Source organism: Rhinolophus sinicus, chromosome 6 (genome assembly GCF_057876585.1).
Source record: "Rhinolophus sinicus isolate RSI-liver-muscle chromosome 6, RSI-T2T, whole genome shotgun sequence".
Taxonomy (NCBI): domain Eukaryota; kingdom Metazoa; phylum Chordata; class Mammalia; order Chiroptera; family Rhinolophidae; genus Rhinolophus; species Rhinolophus sinicus.
This window is the reverse complement of record NC_142506.1, coordinates 41368795-41396404: the sequence shown is the minus strand read 5'-3', so window position 1 is coordinate 41396404 and position 27610 is coordinate 41368795. Positions and strand designations below refer to the sequence as shown.

General features: G+C 69.6%; 16 pseudogenes; all 16 read right to left on the bottom strand.

The window, feature by feature from the left end:
• Positions 1-191: 191 nt before the first annotated feature.
• LOC148758043 (5S ribosomal RNA) lies at positions 192-311 on the bottom strand (annotated as a pseudogene).
• Positions 312-2346: 2035 nt separating this feature from the next.
• On the bottom strand, positions 2347-2466 carry LOC148758042 (5S ribosomal RNA; annotated as a pseudogene).
• A 1185-nt stretch (positions 2467-3651) lies between these two features.
• On the bottom strand, positions 3652-3771 carry LOC148758041 (5S ribosomal RNA; annotated as a pseudogene).
• Positions 3772-5806: 2035 nt separating this feature from the next.
• Positions 5807-5926, bottom strand: LOC148758040 (5S ribosomal RNA; annotated as a pseudogene).
• A 1341-nt stretch (positions 5927-7267) lies between these two features.
• LOC148758039 (5S ribosomal RNA) lies at positions 7268-7387 on the bottom strand (annotated as a pseudogene).
• Positions 7388-9422: 2035 nt separating this feature from the next.
• LOC148758038 (5S ribosomal RNA) lies at positions 9423-9542 on the bottom strand (annotated as a pseudogene).
• Positions 9543-10883: 1341 nt separating this feature from the next.
• On the bottom strand, positions 10884-11003 carry LOC148758037 (5S ribosomal RNA; annotated as a pseudogene).
• Positions 11004-13038: 2035 nt separating this feature from the next.
• On the bottom strand, positions 13039-13158 carry LOC148758036 (5S ribosomal RNA; annotated as a pseudogene).
• Positions 13159-14513: 1355 nt separating this feature from the next.
• On the bottom strand, positions 14514-14633 carry LOC148758035 (5S ribosomal RNA; annotated as a pseudogene).
• Positions 14634-16668: 2035 nt separating this feature from the next.
• On the bottom strand, positions 16669-16788 carry LOC148758034 (5S ribosomal RNA; annotated as a pseudogene).
• A 1335-nt stretch (positions 16789-18123) lies between these two features.
• Positions 18124-18243, bottom strand: LOC148758033 (5S ribosomal RNA; annotated as a pseudogene).
• A 2035-nt stretch (positions 18244-20278) lies between these two features.
• On the bottom strand, positions 20279-20398 carry LOC148758032 (5S ribosomal RNA; annotated as a pseudogene).
• Positions 20399-21721: 1323 nt separating this feature from the next.
• On the bottom strand, positions 21722-21841 carry LOC148758031 (5S ribosomal RNA; annotated as a pseudogene).
• Positions 21842-23876: 2035 nt separating this feature from the next.
• LOC148758030 (5S ribosomal RNA) lies at positions 23877-23996 on the bottom strand (annotated as a pseudogene).
• A 1335-nt stretch (positions 23997-25331) lies between these two features.
• Positions 25332-25451, bottom strand: LOC148758029 (5S ribosomal RNA; annotated as a pseudogene).
• A 2035-nt stretch (positions 25452-27486) lies between these two features.
• On the bottom strand, positions 27487-27606 carry LOC148758028 (5S ribosomal RNA; annotated as a pseudogene).
• Between the last annotated feature and the right edge of the window lie 4 nt (positions 27607-27610).

Sequence of the window (27610 nt, the reverse complement as noted above, 5' to 3'; positions counted from 1 at the left end):
AAGAAGAGGGTGTGGGGGGGAGCACTGGCCGACGGGCCTGGTGTGCCGCCGGGGCTGCCAGCTTGTAGTGCCGGGTGGCTGACCGGCCTCTGGCCAGGGGGACCTTCGGCTGGCTGGGCGGCTGCAGAGGGGCAAGGGGCGGCAGGGGTTCGGAGGGAGCCACGCCGGGGCGGCGATGCAAAAGGAGAGGCGAGCAAAAGCCTACAGGTGTTCCCAGGTGGTCTCCCACCCAAGTACTAACCAGGCCCAACCCTGCTTAGCTTCCGAGTTCAGACGAGATCTGGCGCGTTCAGGGCGGTATGGCCTTAGGCGCTGGACCCGGCTCCCGGCGCTCCAAGAGCCTGCTCCCGACCTGCCTCCTGAGCGCGCGCCATGCTGCTGGGCCGCTCGGGTGGCGAGCATGTCTGCCTGAGCGCCTCCCGCCCGCTCCCCGCCTCCTCCGGACGCCGCTGGTGTGGGCGACGGGCTACTCCTGGCACACAGCGAGGCCCCTTCGCGCCCCCCCAGTGGCTCCACGGGCCTCGGTCACTTCCCTGACTGTGACAGATATCTGGGCGCCCGGGCATCCTGGGACTCCCCAGGCCCCGAACGGCTTTTACCCCGGGCCCCTACCCCAACCCCTCTCATCCCCCATCCCAGCCCCACAACCGCACAGCCCCCCTTGCTGCTGGACTGCCCCCACCTCTCAGGGCCACCGAGGGGGGCGCAGGGTCCTCTCAGTCCCCTCCGGCCCTAGGGACGTGCAACCCAGGCCCTGGCCCTGGCCGGCCCCACCCACTGGCCCAAAGCCAGGGAGAGCCACCCGCGCCACCAGGGTGCAGGAGCTCCGGTCTGCAGCCACCCTTCGTCACAAGCCTTCAGTCTGGGCCCTCGCCCCTCGTCAGCACCCGGAGTCCCGCCCGACCTCCGGTCCCTTCAGTGGCTACACGTCACGTCTCCTGACCCGGGGAGGTGAGAGAGGCCAGAGACGGAGCAAGAGAGTGGCGGAGAGAGACAGACGGGGACTGGGGACAGACTCCCAGAGAGCAGTTTGAGGCTCTGGGCCTCGCGTGGAGGGGTGCTGCGTGGGGGCTGCATGGTCATCAGCTGTGACCGCTTGGCCATCAGCTGTTGCCAGTTGGCCATGGGCCCCCGGAGGTGCTGCGTTGGCCAAGCTAGGAAGCGCGGGTGGTGGACTGCAAATTGCAGAGGGGCGCGGATTGCAGTGGGCCGGCTTGGTGGGTCGACGGTCGGTGTGTCGGTGGGTTGGCAGAGAAACGGCCGACCGGTTGGGGATCGGGCGGCTCCGGCCTGCCGTGTCTCCAAGCCAGCCGCCCGTGAGAAATGGTGCTCTCAGCCCCCTATCCGTGGCTCCGTTGGTGTTCCTTCTTGGCCTCACCATATCCTGCGTTCTTGTGCGGGGACGGGGACTAGAGTCCCCGCAGGACAGGGACCGACAGACAGAACGGGAGGAGGCGTAAGAGGGAGCGAGATGGAAATATACACGTATATGTACACGTATGTATCCCGACATACAGAGAGACATGGACAGAGACAGAAAAAGGGGGCTGGCTCGCGGGAGAGAGCTCCTGAGCGAGAGGCAGAGCCCAACAGGCACGTCACAGAGCCAGAGAGACGTGGGGGGGCCGGGGGGGAGGGACGCACAGGCGGGCACATGGACTGGGACAGACTCGCTGAGGCTGTGTTGAAGTGGCAGCCTCTCCACCGGAGTGTGGTCGTGCCCGGGGCTGGGCTCCACTACAGAGGCAGTGCCCGGGTATTGGCAGTCACCCTTGAAGGCCCCGGGCCAGGCCGGAGGGCCAGTGGGCTCCGAGCCCCGCCCAGGGACCCCCCCCAAGGGAGGAGAGTGGCAGCCCACAGGCACCCTGGTTGTGAGGGTTGTGTGCCTGCGTGCCTGCACTTCCCCTTGTGGTGGTCTCTCCTGGAGTCCAAGGGCGTGCGGTGTGTTTGGGTGCTGCTCCCTCTGTCCCCTGGTTTGACCCGGCACTTTGTGCCCTGTGTGTTGGGGCCACCACGAACGGCGGGAAGGGAGGGCTCCTGGCTCTTGTGGGCGATGGGAGGGGGCGTGCGGGGGTGTGGGTAGAGGTGCCTGCCGGCGGAGACACAGGCTTGGATAACTGCTGCAGGCTGACGGCCTGCCTCAGCGAAGAGGACTAAGAAGAGGGTGTGGGGTGGAGCCCTGGCCGACGGGCCTGGTGTGCGGCCGGGGCTGCCAGCTTGTAGTGCCGGGTGGCTGACCGGCCTCTGGCCAGGGGGACCTTCGGCTGGCTGGGCGGCTTCAGAGGGGCAAGGGGCGGCAGGGGTTCGGAGGGAGCCACGCCGGGGCGGCGGCGCAAAAGGAGAGGCAAGCAAAAGCCTACAGGTATTCCCAGGCGGTCTCCCATCCAAGTACTAACCAGGCCCCTCCCTGCTTAGCTCCCGAATTCAGAGGAGATCGGGCGCGTTCAGGGTGGTATAGCCGTCGACGCTGGGACCTGGCTCCCCGCGCCCCAAGAGCCTGCTCCCGGACTGCCTCGTGAGCGCGCGCCATGCAGATGCTCCGCTCTGGTGGCGAACATCGACCCGCTGGCCGGCTCCGCCGTCACCGCGTCCCCGTCCAGTCCGGCTCCCCGCCTCCTCCGAATGCCCCTGGCGTGGGCGGCGGGCCACTCCTGGCCCGCAGCGAGGCCACTTCGCGCCACCGGAGGTTCCATGGGACACTGCCATTTCCCTGATGGTGCCAGAAGTCGTGGAACTCTGGCATCCTGGGATTCCCCAGGACCCAGACCGGCATACACCCCGCCCCCCTACCGCCACCAGGTTTACCCCCAACCGCACCCCCAAGACTGGTGGAGGCCTGCACCAGCAGGCAGCCCTGGGCCTGGGAGTTGTGGGAGAACCCCGCGGCGGCGGCGGCGGCGGCGGGAGAGGGCGTGAGGGCGGTGCTGGCGCGGAGGCCGGGAGAGCAGAGGCCGGAGATTGAGGTAGTACGGCAAGGCCGGCGGCTGGGGTGGGGGCGGGGGAGAGGGCGGTGCTGGAGGCGGGGATGGGGAGAGGGGTGATGGCGGCGGCGGCAGCGGGGAGAGCAGAGGAGGCTGAATGAGGGAGTATGGCGTTGGCGGCGGCGGGGTCGCGGACTGGGGCGAGTGCAGCGCTGGCGGAGGGGGTGGGGAGCGTGGTGATGGCGGCGGCGGCGGCGGCGGCGCAGAAGCGGGGGCTGATCATGAGCAGCGCTGGCGGCGGCGGCGGCGAGGGAGGGTTGCGAGGTCGGCAATGGCGTCGGCGGCGGCGTTGTGTCGGCGGGGGCAGGGGGGAGGGCAGCGCTGGTGGGGGGTGTGGGAAACGCGGTGATGGCGGGGGCTTTGGTGGTGGCGGCGGGGGCCAGGGCAGCGCTGGTGGCGGCGGCGGCGGCGGCGGCGGCGGTGGCGACCGCCGCTGGGCCAAGGGATCCGGATGACGGCCTGCGGGACCGAAGAGGACGAAGAAGAGGGTGTGGGGGGGAGCACTGGCCGACGGGCCTGGTGTGCCGCCGGGGCTGCCAGCTTGTAGTGCCGGGTGGCTGACCGGCCTCTGGCCAGGGGGACCTTCGGCTGGCTGGGCGGCTGCAGAGGGGCAAGGGGCGGCAGGGGTTCGGAGGGAGCCACGCCGGGGCGGCGATGCAAAAGGAGAGGCGAGCAAAAGCCTACAGGTGTTCCCAGGTGGTCTCCCACCCAAGTACTAACCAGGCCCAACCCTGCTTAGCTTCCGAGTTCAGACGAGATCTGGCGCGTTCAGGGCGGTATGGCCTTAGGCGCTGGACCCGGCTCCCGGCGCTCCAAGAGCCTGCTCCCGACCTGCCTCCTGAGCGCGCGCCATGCTGCTGGGCCGCTCGGGTGGCGAGCATGTCTGCCTGAGCGCCTCCCGCCCGCTCCCCGCCTCCTCCGGACGCCGCTGGTGTGGGCGACGGGCTACTCCTGGCACACAGCGAGGCCCCTTCGCGCCCCCCCAGTGGCTCCACGGGCCTCGGTCACTTCCCTGACTGTGACAGATATCTGGGCGCCCGGGCATCCTGGGACTCCCCAGGCCCCGAACGGCTTTTACCCCGGGCCCCTACCCCAACCCCTCTCATCCCCCATCCCAGCCCCACAACCGCACAGCCCCCCTTGCTGCTGGACTGCCCCCACCTCTCAGGGCCACCGAGGGGGGCGCAGGGTCCTCTCAGTCCCCTCCGGCCCTAGGGACGTGCAACCCAGGCCCTGGCCCTGGCCGGCCCCACCCACTGGCCCAAAGCCAGGGAGAGCCACCCGCGCCACCAGGGTGCAGGAGCTCCGGTCTGCAGCCACCCTTCGTCACAAGCCTTCAGTCTGGGCCCTCGCCCCTCGTCAGCACCCGGAGTCCCGCCCGACCTCCGGTCCCTTCAGTGGCTACACGTCACGTCTCCTGACCCGGGGAGGTGAGAGAGGCCAGAGACGGAGCAAGAGAGTGGCGGAGAGAGACAGACGGGGACTGGGGACAGACTCCCAGAGAGCAGTTTGAGGCTCTGGGCCTCGCGTGGAGGGGTGCTGCGTGGGGGCTGCATGGTCATCAGCTGTGACCGCTTGGCCATCAGCTGTTGCCAGTTGGCCATGGGCCCCCGGAGGTGCTGCGTTGGCCAAGCTAGGAAGCGCGGGTGGTGGACTGCAAATTGCAGAGGGGCGCGGATTGCAGTGGGCCGGCTTGGTGGGTCGACGGTCGGTGTGTCGGTGGGTTGGCAGAGAAACGGCCGACCGGTTGGGGATCGGGCGGCTCCGGCCTGCCGTGTCTCCAAGCCAGCCGCCCGTGAGAAATGGTGCTCTCAGCCCCCTATCCGTGGCTCCGTTGGTGTTCCTTCTTGGCCTCACCATATCCTGCGTTCTTGTGCGGGGACGGGGACTAGAGTCCCCGCAGGACAGGGACCGACAGACAGAACGGGAGGAGGCGTAAGAGGGAGCGAGATGGAAATATACACGTATATGTACACGTATGTATCCCGACATACAGAGAGACATGGACAGAGACAGAAAAAGGGGGCTGGCTCGCGGGAGAGAGCTCCTGAGCGAGAGGCAGAGCCCAACAGGCACGTCACAGAGCCAGAGAGACGTGGGGGGGCCGGGGGGGAGGGACGCACAGGCGGGCACATGGACTGGGACAGACTCGCTGAGGCTGTGTTGAAGTGGCAGCCTCTCCACCGGAGTGTGGTCGTGCCCGGGGCTGGGCTCCACTACAGAGGCAGTGCCCGGGTATTGGCAGTCACCCTTGAAGGCCCCGGGCCAGGCCGGAGGGCCAGTGGGCTCCGAGCCCCGCCCAGGGACCCCCCCCAAGGGAGGAGAGTGGCAGCCCACAGGCACCCTGGTTGTGAGGGTTGTGTGCCTGCGTGCCTGCACTTCCCCTTGTGGTGGTCTCTCCTGGAGTCCAAGGGCGTGCGGTGTGTTTGGGTGCTGCTCCCTCTGTCCCCTGGTTTGACCCGGCACTTTGTGCCCTGTGTGTTGGGGCCACCACGAACGGCGGGAAGGGAGGGCTCCTGGCTCTTGTGGGCGATGGGAGGGGGCGTGCGGGGGTGTGGGTAGAGGTGCCTGCCGGCGGAGACACAGGCTTGGATAACTGCTGCAGGCTGACGGCCTGCCTCAGCGAAGAGGACTAAGAAGAGGGTGTGGGGTGGAGCCCTGGCCGACGGGCCTGGTGTGCGGCCGGGGCTGCCAGCTTGTAGTGCCGGGTGGCTGACCGGCCTCTGGCCAGGGGGACCTTCGGCTGGCTGGGCGGCTTCAGAGGGGCAAGGGGCGGCAGGGGTTCGGAGGGAGCCACGCCGGGGCGGCGGCGCAAAAGGAGAGGCAAGCAAAAGCCTACAGGTATTCCCAGGCGGTCTCCCATCCAAGTACTAACCAGGCCCCTCCCTGCTTAGCTCCCGAATTCAGAGGAGATCGGGCGCGTTCAGGGTGGTATAGCCGTCGACGCTGGGACCTGGCTCCCCGCGCCCCAAGAGCCTGCTCCCGGACTGCCTCGTGAGCGCGCGCCATGCAGATGCTCCGCTCTGGTGGCGAACATCGACCCGCTGGCCGGCTCCGCCGTCACCGCGTCCCCGTCCAGTCCGGCTCCCCGCCTCCTCCGAATGCCCCTGGCGTGGGCGGCGGGCCACTCCTGGCCCGCAGCGAGGCCACTTCGCGCCACCGGAGGTTCCATGGGACACTGCCATTTCCCTGATGGTGCCAGAAGTCGTGGAACTCTGGCATCCTGGGATTCCCCAGGACCCAGACCGGCATACACCCCGCCCCCCTACCGCCACCAGGTTTACCCCCAACCGCACCCCCAAGACTGGTGGAGGCCTGCACCAGCAGGCAGCCCTGGGCCTGGGAGTTGTGGGAGAACCCCGCGGCGGCGGCGGCGGCGGCGGCGGCGGCGGCGGCGGCGTCCGCGGCGGAGGCAGGGGAGGGTGGCGATGTAGGCAATGGCAACCGCGTGGATGGCTCCAGGGTGGCGATGGCGGCGGCGACAATGGGGGCTTTGACGGTGGGCACTGGGGAGCGGGGAGCGCTGGCGGCGGCGGCGGTGGCGGGAGAGGGCGTGAGGGCGGTGGTGGCGCGGAGGCCGGGAGAGCAGAGGCGGGAGATTGAGGGAGTACGGCAAGGCCGGCGGCTGGGGTGGGGGCGGGGGAGAGGGCGGTGCTGGAGGCGGGGATGGGGAGAGGGGTGATGGCGGCGGCGGCAGCGGGGAGAGCAGAGGAGGCTGAATGAGGGAGTATGGCGTTGGCGGCGGCGGGGTCGCGGACGGGGGCGAGTGCAGCGCTGGCGGAGGGGGTGGGGAGCGTGGTGATGGCGGCGGCGGCGGCGGCGCAGAAGCGGGGGCTGATCATGAGCAGCGCTGGCGGCGGCGGCGGCGAGGGAGGGTTGCGAGGTCGGCAATGGCGTCGGCGGCGGCGTTGTGTCGGCGGGGGCAGGAGGGAGGGCAGCGCTGGCGGGGGGTGTGGGAAACGCGGTGATGGCGGGGGCTTTGGTGGTGGCGGCGGGGGCCAGGGCAGCGCTGGTGGCGGCGGCGGCGGCGGCGGAGGTGGCGACCGCCGCTGGGCCAAGGGATCCGGATGACGGCCTGCGGGACCGAAGAGGACGAAGAAGAGGGTGTGGGGGGGAGCACTGGCCGACGGGCCTGGTGTGCCGCCGGGGCTGCCAGCTTGTAGTGCCGGGTGGCTGACCGGCCTCTGGCCAGGGGGACCTTCGGCTGGCTGGGCGGCTGCAGAGGGGCAAGGGGCGGCAGGGGTTCGGAGGGAGCCACGCCGGGGCGGCGATGCAAAAGGAGAGGCGAGCAAAAGCCTACAGGTGTTCCCAGGTGGTCTCCCACCCAAGTACTAACCAGGCCCGACCCTGCTTAGCTTCCGAGTTCAGACGAGATCTGGCGCGTTCAGGGCGGTATGGCCTTAGGCGCTGGACCCGGCTCCCGGCGCTCCAAGAGCCTGCTCCCGACCTGCCTCCTGAGCGCGCGCCATGCTGCTGGGCCGCTCGGGTGGCGAGCATGTCTGCCTGAGCGCCTCCCGCCCGCTCCCCGCCTCCTCCGGACGCCGCTGGTGTGGGCGACGGGCTACTCCTGGCACACAGCGAGGCCCCTTCGCGCCCCCCCAGTGGCTCCACGGGCCTCGGTCACTTCCCTGACTGTGACAGATATCTGGGCGCCCGGGCATCCTGGGACTCCCCAGGCCCCGAACGGCTTTTACCCCGGGCCCCTACCCCAACCCCTCTCATCCCCCATCCCAGCCCCACAACCGCACAGCCCCCCTTGCTGCTGGACTGCCCCCACCTCTCAGGGCCACCGAGGGGGGCGCAGGGTCCTCTCAGTCCCCTCCGGCCCTAGGGACGTGCAACCCAGGCCCTGGCCCTGGCCGGCCCCACCCACTGGCCCAAAGCCAGGGAGAGCCACCCGCGCCACCAGGGTGCAGGAGCTCCGGTCTGCAGCCACCCTTCGTCACAAGCCTTCAGTCTGGGCCCTCGCCCCTCGTCAGCACCCGGAGTCCCGCCCGACCTCCGGTCCCTTCAGTGGCTACACGTCACGTCTCCTGACCCGGGGAGGTGAGAGAGGCCAGAGACGGAGCAAGAGAGTGGCGGAGAGAGACAGACGGGGACTGGGGACAGACTCCCAGAGAGCAGTTTGAGGCTCTGGGCCTCGCGTGGAGGGGTGCTGCGTGGGGGCTGCATGGTCATCAGCTGTGACCGCTTGGCCATCAGCTGTTGCCAGTTGGCCATGGGCCCCCGGAGGTGCTGCGTTGGCCAAGCTAGGAAGCGCGGGTGGTGGACTGCAAATTGCAGAGGGGCGCGGATTGCAGTGGGCCGGCTTGGTGGGTCGACGGTCGGTGTGTCGGTGGGTTGGCAGAGAAACGGCCGACCGGTTGGGGATCGGGCGGCTCCGGCCTGCCGTGTCTCCAAGCCAGCCGCCCGTGAGAAATGGTGCTCTCAGCCCCCTATCCGTGGCTCCGTTGGTGTTCCTTCTTGGCCTCACCATATCCTGCGTTCTTGTGCGGGGACGGGGACTAGAGTCCCCGCAGGACAGGGACCGACAGACAGAACGGGAGGAGGCGTAAGAGGGAGCGAGATGGAAATATACACGTATATGTACACGTATGTATCCCGACATACAGAGAGACATGGACAGAGACAGAAAAAGGGGGCTGGCTCGCGGGAGAGAGCTCCTGAGCGAGAGGCAGAGCCCAACAGGCACGTCACAGAGCCAGAGAGACGTGGGGGGGCCGGGGGGGAGGGACGCACAGGCGGGCACATGGACTGGGACAGACTCGCTGAGGCTGTGTTGAAGTGGCAGCCTCTCCACCGGAGTGTGGTCGTGCCCGGGGCTGGGCTCCACTACAGAGGCAGTGCCCGGGTATTGGCAGTCACCCTTGAAGGCCCCGGGCCAGGCCGGAGGGCCAGTGGGCTCCGAGCCCCGCCCAGGGACCCCCCCCAAGGGAGGAGAGTGGCAGCCCACAGGCACCCTGGTTGTGAGGGTTGTGTGCCTGCGTGCCTGCACTTCCCCTTGTGGTGGTCTCTCCTGGAGTCCAAGGGCGTGCGGTGTGTTTGGGTGCTGCTCCCTCTGTCCCCTGGTTTGACCCGGCTCTTTGTGCCCTGTGTGTTGGGGCCACCACGAACGGCGGGAAGGGAGGGCTCCTGGCTCTTGTGGGCCATGGGAGGGGGCGTGCGGGGGTGTGGGTAGAGGTGCCTGCCGGCGGAGACACAGGCTTGGATAACTGCTGCAGGCTGACGGCCTGCCTCAGCGAAGAGGACTAAGAAGAGGGTGTGGGGTGGAGCCCTGGCCGACGGGCCTGGTGTGCGGCCGGGGCTGCCAGCTTGTAGTGCCGGGTGGCTGACCGGCCTCTGGCCAGGGGGACCTTCGGCTGGCTGGGCGGCTTCAGAGGGGCAAGGGGCGGCAGGGGTTCGGAGGGAGCCACGCCGGGGCGGCGGCGCAAAAGGAGAGGCGAGCAAAAGCCTACAGGTGTTCCCAGGCGATCTCCCATCCAAGTACTAACCAGGCCCCTCCCTGCTTAGCTCCCGAATTCAGAGGAGATCGGGCGCGTTCAGGGTGGTATAGCCGTCGACGCTGGGACCTGGCTCCCCGCGCCCCAAGAGCCTGCTCCCGGACTGCCTCGTGAGCGCGCGCCATGCAGATGCTCCGCTCTGGTGGCGAACATCGACCCGCTGGCCGGCTCCGCCGTCACCGCGTCCCCGTCCAGTCCGGCTCCCCGCCTCCTCCGAATGCCCCTGGCGTGGGCGGCGGGCCACTCCTGGCCCGCAGCGAGGCCACTTCGCGCCACTGGAGGTTCCATGGGACACTGCCATTTCCCTGATGGTGCCAGAAGTCGTGGAACTATGGCATCCTGGGATTCCCCAGGACCCAGACCGGCATACACCCCGCCCCCCTACCGCCACCAGGTTTACCCCCAACCGCACCCCCAAGACTGGTGGAGGCCTGCACCAGCAGGCAGCCCTGGGCCTGGGAGTTGTGGGAGAACCCCGCGGCGGCGGCGGCGGCGGCGGCGGCGGCGGCGTCCGCGGCGGAGGCAGGGGAGGGTGGCGATGTAGGCAATGGCAACCGCGTGGATGGCTCCAGGGCGGCGATGGCGGCGGCGACAATGGGGGCTTTGACGGTGGGCACTGGGGAGCGGGGAGCGCTGGCGGCGGCGGCGGTGGCGGGAGAGGGCGTGAGGGCGGTGCTGGCGCGGAGGCCGGGAGAGCAGAGGCCGGAGATTGAGGTAGTACGGCAAGGCCGGCGGCTGGGGTGGGGGCGGGGGAGAGGGCGGTGCTGGAGGCGGGGATGGGGAGAGGGGTGATGGCGGCGGCGGCAGCGGGGAGAGCAGAGGAGGCTGAATGAGGGAGTATGGCGTTGGCGGCGGCGGGGTCGCGGACTGGGGCGAGTGCAGCGCTGGCGGAGGGGGTGGGGAGCGTGGTGATGGCGGCGGCGGCGGCGGCGGCGCAGAAGCGGGGGCTGATCATGAGCAGCGCTGGCGGCGGCGGCGGCGAGGGAGGGTTGCGAGGTCGGCAATGGCGTCGGCGGCGGCGTTGTGTCGGCGGGGGCAGGGGGGAGGGCAGCGCTGGTGGGGGGTGTGGGAAACGCGGTGATGGCGGGGGCTTTGGTGGTGGCGGCGGGGGCCAGGGCAGCGCTGGTGGCGGCGGCGGCGGCGGCGGCGGCGGTGGCGACCGCCGCTGGGCCAAGGGATCCGGATGACGGCCTGCGGGACCGAAGAGGACGAAGAAGAGGGTGTGGGGGGGAGCACTGGCCGACGGGCCTGGTGTGCCGCCGGGGCTGCCAGCTTGTAGTGCCGGGTGGCTGACCGGCCTCTGGCCAGGGGGACCTTCGGCTGGCTGGGCGGCTGCAGAGGGGCAAGGGGCGGCAGGGGTTCGGAGGGAGCCACGCCGGGGCGGCGATGCAAAAGGAGAGGCGAGCAAAAGCCTACAGGTGTTCCCAGGTGGTCTCCCACCCAAGTACTAACCAGGCCCGACCCTGCTTAGCTTCCGAGTTCAGACGAGATCTGGCGCGTTCAGGGCGGTATGGCCTTAGGCGCTGGACCCGGCTCCCGGCGCTCCAAGAGCCTGCTCCCGACCTGCCTCCTGAGCGCGCGCCATGCTGCTGGGCCGCTCGGGTGGCGAGCATGTCTGCCTGAGCGCCTCCCGCCCGCTCCCCGCCTCCTCCGGACGCCGCTGGTGTGGGCGACGGGCTACTCCTGGCACACAGCGAGGCCCCTTCGCGCCCCCCCAGTGGCTCCACGGGCCTCGGTCACTTCCCTGACTGTGACAGATATCTGGGCGCCCGGGCATCCTGGGACTCCCCAGGCCCCGAACGGCTTTTACCCCGGGCCCCTACCCCAACCCCTCTCATCCCCCATCCCAGCCCCACAACCGCACAGCCCCCCTTGCTGCTGGACTGCCCCCACCTCTCAGGGCCACCGAGGGGGGCGCAGGGTCCTCTCAGTCCCCTCCGGCCCTAGGGACGTGCAACCCAGGCCCTGGCCCTGGCCGGCCCCACCCACTGGCCCAAAGCCAGGGAGAGCCACCCGCGCCACCAGGGTGCAGGAGCTCCGGTCTGCAGCCACCCTTCGTCACAAGCCTTCAGTCTGGGCCCTCGCCCCTCGTCAGCACCCGGAGTCCCGCCCGACCTCCGGTCCCTTCAGTGGCTACACGTCACGTCTCCTGACCCGGGGAGGTGAGAGAGGCCAGAGACGGAGCAAGAGAGTGGCGGAGAGAGACAGACGGGGACTGGGGACAGACTCCCAGAGAGCAGTTTGAGGCTCTGGGCCTCGCGTGGAGGGGTGCTGCGTGGGGGCTGCATGGTCATCAGCTGTGACCGCTTGGCCATCAGCTGTTGCCAGTTGGCCATGGGCCCCCGGAGGTGCTGCGTTGGCCAAGCTAGGAAGCGCGGGTGGTGGACTGCAAATTGCAGAGGGGCGCGGATTGCAGTGGGCCGGCTTGGTGGGTCGACGGTCGGTGTGTCGGTGGGTTGGCAGAGAAACGGCCGACCGGTTGGGGATCGGGCGGCTCCGGCCTGCCGTGTCTCCAAGCCAGCCGCCCGTGAGAAATGGTGCTCTCAGCCCCCTATCCGTGGCTCCGTTGGTGTTCCTTCTTGGCCTCACCATATCCTGCGTTCTTGTGCGGGGACGGGGACTAGAGTCCCCGCAGGACAGGGACCGACAGACAGAACGGGAGGAGGCGTAAGAGGGAGCGAGATGGAAATATACACGTATATGTACACGTATGTATCCCGACATACAGAGAGACATGGACAGAGACAGAAAAAGGGGGCTGGCTCGCGGGAGAGAGCTCCTGAGCGAGAGGCAGAGCCCAACAGGCACGTCACAGAGCCAGAGAGACGTGGGGGGGCCGGGGGGGAGGGACGCACAGGCGGGCACATGGACTGGGACAGACTCGCTGAGGCTGTGTTGAAGTGGCAGCCTCTCCACCGGAGTGTGGTCGTGCCCGGGGCTGGGCTCCACTACAGAGGCAGTGCCCGGGTATTGGCAGTCACCCTTGAAGGCCCCGGGCCAGGCCGGAGGGCCAGTGGGCTCCGAGCCCCGCCCAGGGACCCCCCCCAAGGGAGGAGAGTGGCAGCCCACAGGCACCCTGGTTGTGAGGGTTGTGTGCCTGCGTGCCTGCACTTCCCCTTGTGGTGGTCTCTCCTGGAGTCCAAGGGCGTGCGGTGTGTTTGGGTGCTGCTCCCTCTGTCCCCTGGTTTGACCCGGCTCTTTGTGCCCTGTGTGTTGGGGCCACCACGAACGGCGGGAAGGGAGGGCTCCTGGCTCTTGTGGGCGATGGGAGGGGGCGTGCGGGGGTGTGGGTAGAGGTGCCTGCCGGCGGAGACACAGGCTTGGATAACTGCTGCAGGCTGACGGCCTGCCTCAGCGAAGAGGACTAAGAAGAGGGTGTGGGGTGGAGCCCTGGCCGACGGGCCTGGTGTGCGGCCGGGGCTGCCAGCTTGTAGTGCCGGGTGGCTGACCGGCCTCTGGCCAGGGGGACCTTCGGCTGGCTGGGCGGCTTCAGAGGGGCAAGGGGCGGCAGGGGTTCGGAGGGAGCCACGCCGGGGCGGCGGCGCAAAAGGAGAGGCAAGCAAAAGCCTACAGGTATTCCCAGGCGGTCTCCCATCCAAGTACTAACCAGGCCCCTCCCTGCTTAGCTCCCGAATTCAGAGGAGATCGGGCGCGTTCAGGGTGGTATAGCCGTCGACGCTGGGACCTGGCTCCCCGCGCCCCAAGAGCCTGCTCCCGGACTGCCTCGTGAGCGCGCGCCATGCAGATGCTCCGCTCTGGTGGCGAACATCGACCCGCTGGCCGGCTCCGCCGTCACCGCGTCCCCGTCCAGTCCGGCTCCCCGCCTCCTCCGAATGCCCCTGGCGTGGGCGGCGGGCCACTCCTGGCCCGCAGCGAGGCCACTTCGCGCCACCGGAGGTTCCATGGGACACTGCCATTTCCCTGATGGTGCCAGAAATCGTGGAACTCTGGCATCCTGGGATTCCCCAGGACCCAGACCGGCATACACCCCGCCCCCCTTCCGCCACCAGGTTTACCCCCAACCGCACCCCCAAGACTGGTGGAGGCCTGCACCAGCAGGCAGCCCTGGGCCTGGGAGTTGTGGGAGAACCCCGCGGCGGCGGCGGCGGCGGCGGCGGCGGCGGCGGCGGCGGCGTCCGCGGCGGAGGCAGGGGAGGGTGGCGATGTAGGCAATGGCAACCGCGTGGATGGCTCCAGGGCGGCGATGGCGGCGGCGACAATGGGGGCTTTGACGGTGGGCACTGGGGAGCGGGGAGCGCTGGCGGCGGCGGCGGTGGCGGGAGAGGGCGTGAGGGCGGTGGTGGCGCGGAGGCCGGGAGAGCAGAGGCGGGAGATTGAGGGAGTACGGCAAGGCCGGCGGCTGGGGTGGGGGCGGGGGAGAGGGCGGTGCTGGAGGCGGGGATGGGGAGAGGGGTGATGGCGGCGGCGGCAGCGGGGAGAGCAGAGGAGGCTGAATGAGGGAGTATGGCGTTGGCGGCGGCGGGGTCGCGGACGGGGGCGAGTGCAGCGCTGGCGGAGGGGGTGGGGAGCGTGGTGATGGCGGCGGCGGCGGCGGCGGCGGCGGCGCAGAAGCGGGGGCTGATCATGAGCAGCGCTGGCGGCGGCGGCGGCGAGGGAGGGTTGCGAGGTCGGCAATGGCGTCGGCGGCGGCGTTGTGTCGGCGGGGGCAGGAGGGAGGGCAGCGCTGGCGGGGGGTGTGGGAAACGCGGTGATGGCGGGGGCTTTGGTGGTGGCGGCGGGGGCCAGGGCAGCGCTGGTGGCGGCGGCGGCGGCGGCGGCGGTGGCGACCGCCGCTGGGCCAAGGGATCCGGATGACGGCCTGCGGGACCGAAGAGGACGAAGAAGAGGGTGTGGGGGGGGGAGCACTGTCCGACGGGCCTGGTGTGCCGCCGGGGCTGCCAGCTTGTAGTGCCGGGTGGCTGACCGGCCTCTGGCCAGGGGGACCTTCGGCTGGCTGGGCGGCTGCAGAGGGGCAAGGGGCGGCAGGGGTTCGGAGGGAGCCACGCCGGGGCGGCGATGCAAAAGGAGAGGCGAGCAAAAGCCTACAGGTGTTCCCAGGTGGTCTCCCACCCAAGTACTAACCAGGCCCGACCCTGCTTAGCTTCCGAGTTCAGACGAGATCTGGCGCGTTCAGGGCGGTATGGCCTTAGGCGCTGGACCCGGCTCCCGGCGCTCCAAGAGCCTGCTCCCGACCTGCCTCCTGAGCGCGCGCCATGCTGCTGGGCCGCTCGGGTGGCGAGCATGTCTGCCTGAGCGCCTCCCGCCCGCTCCCCGCCTCCTCCGGACGCCGCTGGTGTGGGCGACGGGCTACTCCTGGCACACAGCGAGGCCCCTTCGCGCCCCCCCAGTGGCTCCACGGGCCTCGGTCACTTCCCTGACTGTGACAGATATCTGGGCGCCCGGGCATCCTGGGACTCCCCAGGCCCCGAACGGCTTTTACCCCGGGCCCCTACCCCAACCCCTCTCATCCCCCATCCCAGCCCCACAACCGCACAGCCCCCCTTGCTGCTGGACTGCCCCCACCTCTCAGGGCCACCGAGGGGGGCGCAGGGTCCTCTCAGTCCCCTCCGGCCCTAGGGACGTGCAACCCAGGCCCTGGCCCTGGCCGGCCCCACCCACTGGCCCAAAGCCAGGGAGAGCCACCCGCGCCACCAGGGTGCAGGAGCTCCGGTCTGCAGCCACCCTTCGTCACAAGCCTTCAGTCTGGGCCCTCGCCCCTCGTCAGCACCCGGAGTCCCGCCCGACCTCCGGTCCCTTCAGTGGCTACACGTCACGTCTCCTGACCCGGGGAGGTGAGAGAGGCCAGAGACGGAGCAAGAGAGTGGCGGAGAGAGACAGACGGGGACTGGGGACAGACTCCCAGAGAGCAGTTTGAGGCTCTGGGCCTCGCGTGGAGGGGTGCTGCGTGGGGGCTGCATGGTCATCAGCTGTGACCGCTTGGCCATCAGCTGTTGCCAGTTGGCCATGGGCCCCCGGAGGTGCTGCGTTGGCCAAGCTAGGAAGCGCGGGTGGTGGACTGCAAATTGCAGAGGGGCGCGGATTGCAGTGGGCCGGCTTGGTGGGTCGACGGTCGGTGTGTCGGTGGGTTGGCAGAGAAACGGCCGACCGGTTGGGGATCGGGCGGCTCCGGCCTGCCGTGTCTCCAAGCCAGCCGCCCGTGAGAAATGGTGCTCTCAGCCCCCTATCCGTGGCTCCGTTGGTGTTCCTTCTTGGCCTCACCATATCCTGCGTTCTTGTGCGGGGACGGGGACTAGAGTCCCCGCAGGACAGGGACCGACAGACAGAACGGGAGGAGGCGTAAGAGGGAGCGAGATGGAAATATACACGTATATGTACACGTATGTATCCCGACATACAGAGAGACATGGACAGAGACAGAAAAAGGGGGCTGGCTCGCGGGAGAGAGCTCCTGAGCGAGAGGCAGAGCCCAACAGGCACGTCACAGAGCCAGAGAGACGTGGGGGGGCCGGGGGGGAGGGACGCACAGGCGGGCACATGGACTGGGACAGACTCGCTGAGGCTGTGTTGAAGTGGCAGCCTCTCCACCGGAGTGTGGTCGTGCCCGGGGCTGGGCTCCACTACAGAGGCAGTGCCCGGGTATTGGCAGTCACCCTTGAAGGCCCCGGGCCAGGCCGGAGGGCCAGTGGGCTCCGAGCCCCGCCCAGGGACCCCCCCCAAGGGAGGAGAGTGGCAGCCCACAGGCACCCTGGTTGTGAGGGTTGTGTGCCTGCGTGCCTGCACTTCCCCTTGTGGTGGTCTCTCCTGGAGTCCAAGGGCGTGCGGTGTGTTTGGGTGCTGCTCCCTCTGTCCCCTGGTTTGACCCGGCTCTTTGTGCCCTGTGTGTTGGGGCCACCACGAACGGCGGGAAGGGAGGGCTCCTGGCTCTTGTGGGCGATGGGAGGGGGCGTGCGGGGGTGTGGGTAGAGGTGCCTGCCGGCGGAGACACAGGCTTGGATAACTGCTGCAGGCTGACGGCCTGCCTCAGCGAAGAGGACTAAGAAGAGGGTGTGGGGTGGAGCCCTGGCCGACGGGCCTGGTGTGCGGCCGGGGCTGCCAGCTTGTAGTGCCGGGTGGCTGACCGGCCTCTGGCCAGGGGGACCTTCGGCTGGCTGGGCGGCTTCAGAGGGGCAAGGGGCGGCAGGGGTTCGGAGGGAGCCACGCCGGGGCGGCGGCGCAAAAGGAGAGGCAAGCAAAAGCCTACAGGTATTCCCAGGCGGTCTCCCATCCAAGTACTAACCAGGCCCCTCCCTGCTTAGCTCCCGAATTCAGAGGAGATCGGGCGCGTTCAGGGTGGTATAGCCGTCGACGCTGGGACCTGGCTCCCCGCGCCCCAAGAGCCTGCTCCCGGACTGCCTCGTGAGCGCGCGCCATGCAGATGCTCCGCTCTGGTGGCGAACATCGACCCGCTGGCCGGCTCCGCCGTCACCGCGTCCCCGTCCAGTCCGGCTCCCCGCCTCCTCCGAATGCCCCTGGCGTGGGCGGCGGGCCACTCCTGGCCCGCAGCGAGGCCACTTCGCGCCACCGGAGGTTCCATGGGACACTGCCATTTCCCTGATGGTGCCAGAAGTCGTGGAACTCTGGCATCCTGGGATTCCCCAGGACCCAGACCGGCATACACCCCGCCCCCCTACCGCCACCAGGTTTACCCCCAACCGCACCCCCAAGACTGGTGGAGGCCTGCACCAGCAGGCAGCCCTGGGCCTGGGAGTTGTGGGAGAACCCCGCGGCGGCGGCGGCGGCGGCGGCGGCGGCGGCGGCGGCGTCCGCGGCGGAGGCAGGGGAGGGTGGCGATGTAGGCAATGGCAACCGCGTGGATGGCTCCAGGGCGGCGATGGCGGCGGCGACAATGGGGGCTTTGACGGTGGGCACTGGGGAGCGGGGAGCGCTGGCGGCGGCGGCGGTGGCGGGAGAGGGCGTGAGGGCGGTGCTGGCGCGGAGGCCGGGAGAGCAGAGGCCGGAGATTGAGGTAGTACGGCAAGGCCGGCGGCTGGGGTGGGGGCGGGGGAGAGGGCGGTGCTGGAGGCGGGGATGGGGAGAGGGGTGATGGCGGCGGCGGCAGCGGGGAGAGCAGAGGAGGCTGAATGAGGGAGTATGGCGTTGGCGGCGGCGGGGTCGCGGACTGGGGCGAGTGCAGCGCTGGCGGAGGGGGTGGGGAGCGTGGTGATGGCGGCGGCGGCGGCGGCGGCGCAGAAGCGGGGGCTGATCATGAGCAGCGCTGGCGGCGGCGGCGGCGAGGGAGGGTTGCGAGGTCGGCAATGGCGTCGGCGGCGGCGTTGTGTCGGCGGGGGCAGGGGGGAGGGCAGCGCTGGTGGGGGGTGTGGGAAACGCGGTGATGGCGGGGGCTTTGGTGGTGGCGGCGGGGGCCAGGGCAGCGCTGGTGGCGGCGGCGGCGGTGGCGACCGCCGCTGGGCCAAGGGATCCGGATGACGGCCTGCGGGACCGAAGAGGACGAAGAAGAGGGTGTGGGGGGGAGCACTGGCCGACGGGCCTGGTGTGCCGCCGGGGCTGCCAGCTTGTAGTGCCGGGTGGCTGACCGGCCTCTGGCCAGGGGGACCTTCGGCTGGCTGGGCGGCTGCAGAGGGGCAAGGGGCGGCAGGGGTTCGGAGGGAGCCACGCCGGGGCGGCGATGCAAAAGGAGAGGCGAGCAAAAGCCTACAGGTGTTCCCAGGTGGTCTCCCACCCAAGTACTAACCAGGCCCGACCCTGCTTAGCTTCCGAGTTCAGACGAGATCTGGCGCGTTCAGGGCGGTATGGCCTTAGGCGCTGGACCCGGCTCCCGGCGCTCCAAGAGCCTGCTCCCGACCTGCCTCCTGAGCGCGCGCCATGCTGCTGGGCCGCTCGGGTGGCGAGCATGTCTGCCTGAGCGCCTCCCGCCCGCTCCCCGCCTCCTCCGGACGCCGCTGGTGTGGGCGACGGGCTACTCCTGGCACACAGCGAGGCCCCTTCGCGCCCCCCCAGTGGCTCCACGGGCCTCGGTCACTTCCCTGACTGTGACAGATATCTGGGCGCCCGGGCATCCTGGGACTCCCCAGGCCCCGAACGGCTTTTACCCCGGGCCCCTACCCCAACCCCTCTCATCCCCCATCCCAGCCCCACAACCGCACAGCCCCCCTTGCTGCTGGACTGCCCCCACCTCTCAGGGCCACCGAGGGGGGCGCAGGGTCCTCTCAGTCCCCTCCGGCCCTAGGGACGTGCAACCCAGGCCCTGGCCCTGGCCGGCCCCACCCACTGGCCCAAAGCCAGGGAGAGCCACCCGCGCCACCAGGGTGCAGGAGCTCCGGTCTGCAGCCACCCTTCGTCACAAGCCTTCAGTCTGGGCCCTCGCCCCTCGTCAGCACCCGGAGTCCCGCCCGACCTCCGGTCCCTTCAGTGGCTACACGTCACGTCTCCTGACCCGGGGAGGTGAGAGAGGCCAGAGACGGAGCAAGAGAGTGGCGGAGAGAGACAGACGGGGACTGGGGACAGACTCCCAGAGAGCAGTTTGAGGCTCTGGGCCTCGCGTGGAGGGGTGCTGCGTGGGGGCTGCATGGTCATCAGCTGTGACCGCTTGGCCATCAGCTGTTGCCAGTTGGCCATGGGCCCCCGGAGGTGCTGCGTTGGCCAAGCTAGGAAGCGCGGGTGGTGGACTGCAAATTGCAGAGGGGCGCGGATTGCAGTGGGCCGGCTTGGTGGGTCGACGGTCGGTGTGTCGGTGGGTTGGCAGAGAAACGGCCGACCGGTTGGGGATCGGGCGGCTCCGGCCTGCCGTGTCTCCAAGCCAGCCGCCCGTGAGAAATGGTGCTCTCAGCCCCCTATCCGTGGCTCCGTTGGTGTTCCTTCTTGGCCTCACCATATCCTGCGTTCTTGTGCGGGGACGGGGACTAGAGTCCCCGCAGGACAGGGACCGACAGACAGAACGGGAGGAGGCGTAAGAGGGAGCGAGATGGAAATATACACGTATATGTACACGTATGTATCCCGACATACAGAGAGACATGGACAGAGACAGAAAAAGGGGGCTGGCTCGCGGGAGAGAGCTCCTGAGCGAGAGGCAGAGCCCAACAGGCACGTCACAGAGCCAGAGAGACGTGGGGGGGCCGGGGGGGAGGGACGCACAGGCGGGCACATGGACTGGGACAGACTCGCTGAGGCTGTGTTGAAGTGGCAGCCTCTCCACCGGAGTGTGGTCGTGCCCGGGGCTGGGCTCCACTACAGAGGCAGTGCCCGGGTATTGGCAGTCACCCTTGAAGGCCCCGGGCCAGGCCGGAGGGCCAGTGGGCTCCGAGCCCCGCCCAGGGACCCCCCCCAAGGGAGGAGAGTGGCAGCCCACAGGCACCCTGGTTGTGAGGGTTGTGTGCCTGCGTGCCTGCACTTCCCCTTGTGGTGGTCTCTCCTGGAGTCCAAGGGCGTGCGGTGTGTTTGGGTGCTGCTCCCTCTGTCCCCTGGTTTGACCCGGCACTTTGTGCCCTGTGTGTTGGGGCCACCACGAACGGCGGGAAGGGAGGGCTCCTGGCTCTTGTGGGCGATGGGAGGGGGCGTGCGGGGGTGTGGGTAGAGGTGCCTGCCGGCGGAGACACAGGCTTGGATAACTGCTGCAGGCTGACGGCCTGCCTCAGCGAAGAGGACTAAGAAGAGGGTGTGGGGTGGAGCCCTGGCCGACGGGCCTGGTGTGCGGCCGGGGCTGCCAGCTTGTAGTGCCGGGTGGCTGACCGGCCTCTGGCCAGGGGGACCTTCGGCTGGCTGGGCGGCTTCAGAGGGGCAAGGGGCGGCAGGGGTTCGGAGGGAGCCACGCCGGGGCGGCGGCGCAAAAGGAGAGGCAAGCAAAAGCCTACAGGTATTCCCAGGCGGTCTCCCATCCAAGTACTAACCAGGCCCCTCCCTGCTTAGCTCCCGAATTCAGAGGAGATCGGGCGCGTTCAGGGTGGTATAGCCGTCGACGCTGGGACCTGGCTCCCCGCGCCCCAAGAGCCTGCTCCCGGACTGCCTCGTGAGCGCGCGCCATGCAGATGCTCCGCTCTGGTGGCGAACATCGACCCGCTGGCCGGCTCCGCCGTCACCGCGTCCCCGTCCAGTCCGGCTCCCCGCCTCCTCCGAATGCCCCTGGCGTGGGCGGCGGGCCACTCCTGGCCCGCAGCGAGGCCACTTCGCGCCACCGGAGGTTCCATGGGACACTGCCATTTCCCTGATGGTGCCAGAAGTCGTGGAACTCTGGCATCCTGGGATTCCCCAGGACCCAGACCGGCATACACCCCGCCCCCCTACCGCCACCAGGTTTACCCCCAACCGCACCCCCAAGACTGGTGGAGGCCTGCACCAGCAGGCAGCCCTGGGCCTGGGAGTTGTGGGAGAACCCCGCGGCGGCGGCGGCGGCGGCGGCGGCGTCCGCGGCGGAGGCAGGGGAGGGTGGCGATGTAGGCAATGGCAACCGCGTGGATGGCTCCAGGGCGGCGATGGCGGCGGCGACAATGGGGGCTTTGACGGTGGGCACTGGGGAGCGGGGAGCGCTGGCGGCGGCGGCGGTGGCGGGAGAGGGCGTGAGGGCGGTGCTGGCGCGGAGGCCGGGAGAGCAGAGGCCGGAGATTGAGGTAGTACGGCAAGGCCGGCGGCTGGGGTGGGGGCGGGGGAGAGGGCGGTGCTGGAGGCGGGGATGGGGAGAGGGGTGATGGCGGCGGCGGCAGCGGGGAGAGCAGAGGAGGCTGAATGAGGGAGTATGGCGTTGGCGGCGGCGGGGTCGCGGACTGGGGCGAGTGCAGCGCTGGCGGAGGGGGTGGGGAGCGTGGTGATGGCGGCGGCGGCGGCGGCGGCGCAGAAGCGGGGGCTGATCATGAGCAGCGCTGGCGGCGGCGGCGGCGAGGGAGGGTTGCGAGGTCGGCAATGGCGTCGGCGGCGGCGTTGTGTCGGCGGGGGCAGGGGGGAGGGCAGCGCTGGTGGGGGGTGTGGGAAACGCGGTGATGGCGGGGGCTTTGGTGGTGGCGGCGGGGGCCAGGGCAGCGCTGGTGGCGGCGGCGGCGGTGGCGACCGCCGCTGGGCCAAGGGATCCGGATGACGGCCTGCGGGACCGAAGAGGACGAAGAAGAGGGTGTGGGGGGGAGCACTGGCCGACGGGCCTGGTGTGCCGCCGGGGCTGCCAGCTTGTAGTGCCGGGTGGCTGACCGGCCTCTGGCCAGGGGGACCTTCGGCTGGCTGGGCGGCTGCAGAGGGGCAAGGGGCGGCAGGGGTTCGGAGGGAGCCACGCCGGGGCGGCGATGCAAAAGGAGAGGCGAGCAAAAGCCTACAGGTGTTCCCAGGTGGTCTCCCACCCAAGTACTAACCAGGCCCGACCCTGCTTAGCTTCCGAGTTCAGACGAGATCTGGCGCGTTCAGGGCGGTATGGCCTTAGGCGCTGGACCCGGCTCCCGGCGCTCCAAGAGCCTGCTCCCGACCTGCCTCCTGAGCGCGCGCCATGCTGCTGGGCCGCTCGGGTGGCGAGCATGTCTGCCTGAGCGCCTCCCGCCCGCTCCCCGCCTCCTCCGGACGCCGCTGGTGTGGGCGACGGGCTACTCCTGGCACACAGCGAGGCCCCTTCGCGCCCCCCCAGTGGCTCCACGGGCCTCGGTCACTTCCCTGACTGTGACAGATATCTGGGCGCCCGGGCATCCTGGGACTCCCCAGGCCCCGAACGGCTTTTACCCCGGGCCCCTACCCCAACCCCTCTCATCCCCCATCCCAGCCCCACAACCGCACAGCCCCCCTTGCTGCTGGACTGCCCCCACCTCTCAGGGCCACCGAGGGGGGCGCAGGGTCCTCTCAGTCCCCTCCGGCCCTAGGGACGTGCAACCCAGGCCCTGGCCCTGGCCGGCCCCACCCACTGGCCCAAAGCCAGGGAGAGCCACCCGCGCCACCAGGGTGCAGGAGCTCCGGTCTGCAGCCACCCTTCGTCACAAGCCTTCAGTCTGGGCCCTCGCCCCTCGTCAGCACCCGGAGTCCCGCCCGACCTCCGGTCCCTTCAGTGGCTACACGTCACGTCTCCTGACCCGGGGAGGTGAGAGAGGCCAGAGACGGAGCAAGAGAGTGGCGGAGAGAGACAGACGGGGACTGGGGACAGACTCCCAGAGAGCAGTTTGAGGCTCTGGGCCTCGCGTGGAGGGGTGCTGCGTGGGGGCTGCATGGTCATCAGCTGTGACCGCTTGGCCATCAGCTGTTGCCAGTTGGCCATGGGCCCCCGGAGGTGCTGCGTTGGCCAAGCTAGGAAGCGCGGGTGGTGGACTGCAAATTGCAGAGGGGCGCGGATTGCAGTGGGCCGGCTTGGTGGGTCGACGGTCGGTGTGTCGGTGGGTTGGCAGAGAAACGGCCGACCGGTTGGGGATCGGGCGGCTCCGGCCTGCCGTGTCTCCAAGCCAGCCGCCCGTGAGAAATGGTGCTCTCAGCCCCCTATCCGTGGCTCCGTTGGTGTTCCTTCTTGGCCTCACCATATCCTGCGTTCTTGTGCGGGGACGGGGACTAGAGTCCCCGCAGGACAGGGACCGACAGACAGAACGGGAGGAGGCGTAAGAGGGAGCGAGATGGAAATATACACGTATATGTACACGTATGTATCCCGACATACAGAGAGACATGGACAGAGACAGAAAAAGGGGGCTGGCTCGCGGGAGAGAGCTCCTGAGCGAGAGGCAGAGCCCAACAGGCACGTCACAGAGCCAGAGAGACGTGGGGGGGCCGGGGGGGAGGGACGCACAGGCGGGCACATGGACTGGGACAGACTCGCTGAGGCTGTGTTGAAGTGGCAGCCTCTCCACCGGAGTGTGGTCGTGCCCGGGGCTGGGCTCCACTACAGAGGCAGTGCCCGGGTATTGGCAGTCACCCTTGAAGGCCCCGGGCCAGGCCGGAGGGCCAGTGGGCTCCGAGCCCCGCCCAGGGACCCCCCCCAAGGGAGGAGAGTGGCAGCCCACAGGCACCCTGGTTGTGAGGGTTGTGTGCCTGCGTGCCTGCACTTCCCCTTGTGGTGGTCTCTCCTGGAGTCCAAGGGCGTGCGGTGTGTTTGGGTGCTGCTCCCTCTGTCCCCTGGTTTGACCCGGCACTTTGTGCCCTGTGTGTTGGGGCCACCACGAACGGCGGGAAGGGAGGGCTCCTGGCTCTTGTGGGCGATGGGAGGGGGCGTGCGGGGGTGTGGGTAGAGGTGCCTGCCGGCGGAGACACAGGCTTGGATAACTGCTGCAGGCTGACGGCCTGCCTCAGCGAAGAGGACTAAGAAGAGGGTGTGGGGTGGAGCCCTGGCCGACGGGCCTGGTGTGCGGCCGGGGCTGCCAGCTTGTAGTGCCGGGTGGCTGACCGGCCTCTGGCCAGGGGGACCTTCGGCTGGCTGGGCGGCTTCAGAGGGGCAAGGGGCGGCAGGGGTTCGGAGGGAGCCACGCCGGGGCGGCGGCGCAAAAGGAGAGGCAAGCAAAAGCCTACAGGTATTCCCAGGCGGTCTCCCATCCAAGTACTAACCAGGCCCCTCCCTGCTTAGCTCCCGAATTCAGAGGAGATCGGGCGCGTTCAGGGTGGTATAGCCGTCGACGCTGGGACCTGGCTCCCCGCGCCCCAAGAGCCTGCTCCCGGACTGCCTCGTGAGCGCGCGCCATGCAGATGCTCCGCTCTGGTGGCGAACATCGACCCGCTGGCCGGCTCCGCCGTCACCGCGTCCCCGTCCAGTCCGGCTCCCCGCCTCCTCCGAATGCCCCTGGCGTGGGCGGCGGGCCACTCCTGGCCCGCAGCGAGGCCACTTCGCGCCACCGGAGGTTCCATGGGACACTGCCATTTCCCTGATGGTGCCAGAAGTCGTGGAACTCTGGCATCCTGGGATTCCCCAGGACCCAGACCGGCATACACCCCGCCCCCCTACCGCCACCAGGTTTACCCCCAACCGCACCCCCAAGACTGGTGGAGGCCTGCACCAGCAGGCAGCCCTGGGCCTGGGAGTTGTGGGAGAACCCCGCGGCGGCGGCGGCGGCGGCGGCGGCGTCCGCGGCGGAGGCAGGGGAGGGTGGCGATGTAGGCAATGGCAACCGCGTGGATGGCTCCAGGGCGGCGATGGCGGCGGCGACAATGGGGGCTTTGACGGTGGGCACTGGGGAGCGGGGAGCGCTGGCGGCGGCGGCGGTGGCGGGAGAGGGCGTGAGGGCGGTGCTGGCGCGGAGGCCGGGAGAGCAGAGGCCGGAGATTGAGGTAGTACGGCAAGGCCGGCGGCTGGGGTGGGGGCGGGGGAGAGGGCGGTGCTGGAGGCGGGGATGGGGAGAGGGGTGATGGCGGCGGCGGCAGCGGGGAGAGCAGAGGAGGCTGAATGAGGGAGTATGGCGTTGGCGGCGGCGGGGTCGCGGACTGGGGCGAGTGCAGCGCTGGCGGAGGGGGTGGGGAGCGTGGTGATGGCGGCGGCGGCGGCGGCGGCGCAGAAGCGGGGGCTGATCATGAGCAGCGCTGGCGGCGGCGGCGGCGAGGGAGGGTTGCGAGGTCGGCAATGGCGTCGGCGGCGGCGTTGTGTCGGCGGGGGCAGGGGGGAGGGCAGCGCTGGTGGGGGGTGTGGGAAACGCGGTGATGGCGGGGGCTTTGGTGGTGGCGGCGGGGGCCAGGGCAGCGCTGGTGGCGGCGGCGGCGGCGGCGGCGGCGGTGGCGACCGCCGCTGGGCCAAGGGATCCGGATGACGGCCTGCGGGACCGAAGAGGACGAAGAAGAGGGTGTGGGGGGGAGCACTGGCCGACGGGCCTGGTGTGCCGCCGGGGCTGCCAGCTTGTAGTGCCGGGTGGCTGACCGGCCTCTGGCCAGGGGGACCTTCGGCTGGCTGGGCGGCTGCAGAGGGGCAAGGGGCGGCAGGGGTTCGGAGGGAGCCACGCCGGGGCGGCGATGCAAAAGGAGAGGCGAGCAAAAGCCTACAGGTGTTCCCAGGTGGTCTCCCACCCAAGTACTAACCAGGCCCGACCCTGCTTAGCTTCCGAGTTCAGACGAGATCTGGCGCGTTCAGGGCGGTATGGCCTTAGGCGCTGGACCCGGCTCCCGGCGCTCCAAGAGCCTGCTCCCGACCTGCCTCCTGAGCGCGCGCCATGCTGCTGGGCCGCTCGGGTGGCGAGCATGTCTGCCTGAGCGCCTCCCGCCCGCTCCCCGCCTCCTCCGGACGCCGCTGGTGTGGGCGACGGGCTACTCCTGGCACACAGCGAGGCCCCTTCGCGCCCCCCCAGTGGCTCCACGGGCCTCGGTCACTTCCCTGACTGTGACAGATATCTGGGCGCCCGGGCATCCTGGGACTCCCCAGGCCCCGAACGGCTTTTACCCCGGGCCCCTACCCCAACCCCTCTCATCCCCCATCCCAGCCCCACAACCGCACAGCCCCCCTTGCTGCTGGACTGCCCCCACCTCTCAGGGCCACCGAGGGGGGCGCAGGGTCCTCTCAGTCCCCTCCGGCCCTAGGGACGTGCAACCCAGGCCCTGGCCCTGGCCGGCCCCACCCACTGGCCCAAAGCCAGGGAGAGCCACCCGCGCCACCAGGGTGCAGGAGCTCCGGTCTGCAGCCACCCTTCGTCACAAGCCTTCAGTCTGGGCCCTCGCCCCTCGTCAGCACCCGGAGTCCCGCCCGACCTCCGGTCCCTTCAGTGGCTACACGTCACGTCTCCTGACCCGGGGAGGTGAGAGAGGCCAGAGACGGAGCAAGAGAGTGGCGGAGAGAGACAGACGGGGACTGGGGACAGACTCCCAGAGAGCAGTTTGAGGCTCTGGGCCTCGCGTGGAGGGGTGCTGCGTGGGGGCTGCATGGTCATCAGCTGTGACCGCTTGGCCATCAGCTGTTGCCAGTTGGCCATGGGCCCCCGGAGGTGCTGCGTTGGCCAAGCTAGGAAGCGCGGGTGGTGGACTGCAAATTGCAGAGGGGCGCGGATTGCAGTGGGCCGGCTTGGTGGGTCGACGGTCGGTGTGTCGGTGGGTTGGCAGAGAAACGGCCGACCGGTTGGGGATCGGGCGGCTCCGGCCTGCCGTGTCTCCAAGCCAGCCGCCCGTGAGAAATGGTGCTCTCAGCCCCCTATCCGTGGCTCCGTTGGTGTTCCTTCTTGGCCTCACCATATCCTGCGTTCTTGTGCGGGGACGGGGACTAGAGTCCCCGCAGGACAGGGACCGACAGACAGAACGGGAGGAGGCGTAAGAGGGAGCGAGATGGAAATATACACGTATATGTACACGTATGTATCCCGACATACAGAGAGACATGGACAGAGACAGAAAAAGGGGGCTGGCTCGCGGGAGAGAGCTCCTGAGCGAGAGGCAGAGCCCAACAGGCACGTCACAGAGCCAGAGAGACGTGGGGGGGCCGGGGGGGAGGGACGCACAGGCGGGCACATGGACTGGGACAGACTCGCTGAGGCTGTGTTGAAGTGGCAGCCTCTCCACCGGAGTGTGGTCGTGCCCGGGGCTGGGCTCCACTACAGAGGCAGTGCCCGGGTATTGGCAGTCACCCTTGAAGGCCCCGGGCCAGGCCGGAGGGCCAGTGGGCTCCGAGCCCCGCCCAGGGACCCCCCCCAAGGGAGGAGAGTGGCAGCCCACAGGCACCCTGGTTGTGAGGGTTGTGTGCCTGCGTGCCTGCACTTCCCCTTGTGGTGGTCTCTCCTGGAGTCCAAGGGCGTGCGGTGTGTTTGGGTGCTGCTCCCTCTGTCCCCTGGTTTGACCCGGCTCTTTGTGCCCTGTGTGTTGGGGCCACCACGAACGGCGGGAAGGGAGGGCTCCTGGCTCTTGTGGGCGATGGGAGGGGGCGTGCGGGGGTGTGGGTAGAGGTGCCTGCCGGCGGAGACACAGGCTTGGATAACTGCTGCAGGCTGACGGCCTGCCTCAGCGAAGAGGACTAAGAAGAGGGTGTGGGGTGGAGCCCTGGCCGACGGGCCTGGTGTGCGGCCGGGGCTGCCAGCTTGTAGTGCCGGGTGGCTGACCGGCCTCTGGCCAGGGGGACCTTCGGCTGGCTGGGCGGCTTCAGAGGGGCAAGGGGCGGCAGGGGTTCGGAGGGAGCCACGCCGGGGCGGCGGCGCAAAAGGAGAGGCAAGCAAAAGCCTACAGGTATTCCCAGGCGGTCTCCCATCCAAGTACTAACCAGGCCCCTCCCTGCTTAGCTCCCGAATTCAGAGGAGATCGGGCGCGTTCAGGGTGGTATAGCCGTCGACGCTG